This window comes from Rosa rugosa, chromosome 7 (genome assembly GCF_958449725.1).
Source record: "Rosa rugosa chromosome 7, drRosRugo1.1, whole genome shotgun sequence".
Classification (NCBI taxonomy): Eukaryota; Viridiplantae; Streptophyta; class Magnoliopsida; order Rosales; family Rosaceae; genus Rosa; species Rosa rugosa.
The window spans coordinates 12,624,329-12,627,698 of NC_084826.1; the positions used below are offsets into that span (position 1 = coordinate 12,624,329).

The window sequence follows — 3,370 nt, forward strand, 5'->3', positions numbered from 1 at the left end:
AATGATGGCTTTGGAGTCACAGGTATGTGTTTTGCATGATAGTGCAATTGAGACTACATTACATATTATTCATGATTGCTCTTTTATAAGACAAATTTTTCAAAGTAGGGGTGTGCATGTTGGCTCAAGTATGTCTAAGTTCTTATGCAATCTCTTGTGATTTGTTGCATTGGTTAAGTTTATGAGTCCATGACCTTTCGTTATTGAATTTGGGTGAATTTATCTATCTGTTGTGGGGGATTTAGAAGGAGAGAAATAGCAGAGTTTGGGACAATAAAAGGTGTCATGCTGTTGATGTGTTTTTTAAGTATATTGCAAGATTGCATGAGTTTCATTTTCATAACACCAGACCGGTTACTCAAGGGAGTGGCAGCTCTAGAATTGCTCGATGGAAAGCTCCCTCCTTTAGCTTATTGAAGAAAAATGTGGATGGTTCATTTCACCATGTCTCCCGATTGGGAAGTGCTGGGTTTGTGGTGCGTGATGAATATGGTAGTATGGTTGCTAGTGGAGGGCAGCCTTTGGTTGGTTTAATTTCGCCAGAACATGCAGAGGTTTTGGCATGCAAGATGGCAATTGACTTTGCCTTAGACCAAAGTTTGTTATCTGTTGTGATAGAGACTGATTTTGAGATGGTGCAACGACAACTTTGCAACTTTGAAGAGATTAATACTTTCTTTTTGGGTCGTATGTATGAAGACTTGAGTTGCATATTGGCATCAAATCTCAATTTTCAAATTTCTCACACTAGAAGCAATGCTAACAAGTTAGCACATTTAATGGCTGCTCATGCTAGCTCTCTAGTGCATGAATGCTTTTATTTTTCTTCTCATTCTTTATTATTAGCTGCTATTGCAGCTCAACGTTATCATATGTTTGGAAAATTATTCTTAATAAACTGACCTCTTCTACCTCAAACATCAATTTTAATAAATTTTCTAAATAGTTCACCGGTTGAAAAAAAAAAAAAACTCATTATTTTGTGTGTTTTTTACCGGTGATAGTCGTAAAGGATATTTGTGGCAATCAGAAGCATTGAGGGCATTTGGTCTAGTGGTATGATTCTCGCTTAGGGTGCGAGAGGTCCCGAGTTCAATTCTCGGAATGCCCCTTCCTTTATATTTTTTTTTGTCACCTCTTCACCTCTGGCCTGGCCCAAGGTAGGCATTAGGATCTGTAACCTCTGGGCTGGCCCAAGGTAGGCATTAGGATCTGTAGCTATCACCATTCGCTGTTCCAGCTAGTATGGATTGGATAACTGATTACTGGGCTTTTGATATTTCATTTTTCGCCATTTTCTTTTACAATAACCAGTGTATTTATTGGACAATCTTCATGGTAGCTTCTATCACCCTCGTCTTCGTGTGATCACCCACTTAAAATTCTAATGCTCATTTGATTGCTCGACTTATTTAGCAGGAGTACTTTGTTTCTTGGTATGCTTTTGGTAAATGATCTACCAACAATACAGCTAACTATTAGACAATAGTATACAACAATAAAAAATTGTCACTCTCTCTCGAGGAAAAAAAAAAAAGTTTAGTGTGATCAATCGATCCATGCATCCATGATCGATCAACTTAGGATGGTAGTGAGATGGATTGGGGTTAAGAATGCTATATACATTTCTACTACCATTCTGATCTGAACGAATAAAATAGAACCCATTGATTATTCAGACACCGAATGAATTGAGAAAATAACTCACTCAATATCAATTTGGCAACTTTTCTATTCCTTATACAAGAAAAATTGCTACTCTCGAAGTACGGATTCTTTTTCTTTCCTTTTCAGGTTGCCGAACTCTATCTAATTCACATAAACAATACACAAATTCCAAATTTAGGTACAAGATTTTATTTTCTTGTCTGATTAACAATGGGTAGACTCACCAAATTCGTTTCACTCTTTGTTGCTTCTTAGAAGTTCTTATGTAAGCAAGAAAATAGGGTCTGAATATTCCCTTCCAAACAAAAGAGTTTGGAAGATGTTGAGTGTGTATTAATTATATTATAATGTAGATTTTTTTTTATGACATATTATAATGTAGATATTCTAACAATTCGAACCCACACCATATAGTAGACTGGGGTATAACAATTTAAATTCACTTAGGCCGGCATTGTTTAAATCAAGGACCGATCCTTCAAAGGAAAAAGGGTTACTTAACAGTAGCCTCGTGTTATGTGAATCAGTCTAAGGAGCTGGTGCACGTCTTTGCTTGTGAATTTCAAATCCTCTTCTTAATCTTGATAGAATAGTTGTCTTCTTAGAACATTCCATTGAAAAGTAGCTTATTATATCATTCTTCAGATTTTCTGGAGTATAGATGATCTTAATTTTTCTTTTCTTGTATCTTGGGATAAGTTCAATTTTTTTATGATTAACAAAATAAAATAAGACTACAAATATCGCGCTGTCAAGGAACATATGTCGTCTAGTTTTTATTTAATTATAAAAAAGAAACAAGAACTACTTTATCACTCTTAATAACCAACGAATATTAAGCTATGGTCATACGTTAGAGAGACCGTTTCTTATTTTGTATCTAAAAACAACAAGTCAATAGTTACTCCTACCATCATTTTTAAACAATGATTACACTATTATATCCCTAATAAAAGAATTCAATGTAATCTTAAACGCAAAAATATGCCAAAACAAATTAAATGCACTCAAGTAAAACCTAAATCAGTTCATTACACATTCCAAATTCTAAATAGATACGACCAAACAATGGTTGAAAGAGCTCTTCAAAACCCTATAGCCGCGCTAGCAGCTGTCAGCTAGAGGTCATCATGGGCCGAGCTAGGGCCGGCCCTACCCTAAATTTTAGGACTTAGGGTCAGGCCGGGCCGGGCCTAGTCAAAGTCAACAAAATTTAGGGTCGGGCCGGGGCTTAAATATGCTAATCTTTACCCGCCCGATTCGCTAGGGCCAGCCTTCCGAATAGGGCCGAAAAGGGCCTTATTTTGTATAACCCAAAAAAAAAATATATACATTATTTTTTTTTTCCTCAAAATGTGGCTCAATGATTATATAGGTAATACAAGACTCATTGTTTTTTGTTGATCATATTTAATACACACACACACACACATATAGAAATTAACTTATAGCATTTATTAATTTAGTTATGGTGGTTATATTCAATTAAGGATTAAATTATATTTAGTCCCTGTACTATGACCATTTTTTCGTTTCAATCCCTGACATTCTCAATTAATCTGAAAAGTCCCTAACGTCAAAATTTCCGTCTGATTGGTCCCTCCCGCGTCAAATTAGGAGTTGGCCTTAGGTGAAATGTCCAATATACCCCTCTGTTATTTCTTTTTCCTTTTTAATTTTTTTTTCTCCTTTTTTTTTCTTT

The 3,370-nt window shown here is 35.5% G+C and overlaps 1 non-coding gene across 1 annotated transcript; it reads left to right on the forward strand.

The window, feature by feature from the left end:
• Window positions 1-1,039: 1,039 nt before the first annotated feature.
• Window positions 1,040-1,111, forward strand: TRNAP-AGG (transfer RNA proline (anticodon AGG)). Its single transcript has one exon. It is a non-coding gene; the product is annotated as a tRNA-Pro (tRNA).
• Window positions 1,112-3,370: the final 2,259 nt, after the last annotated feature.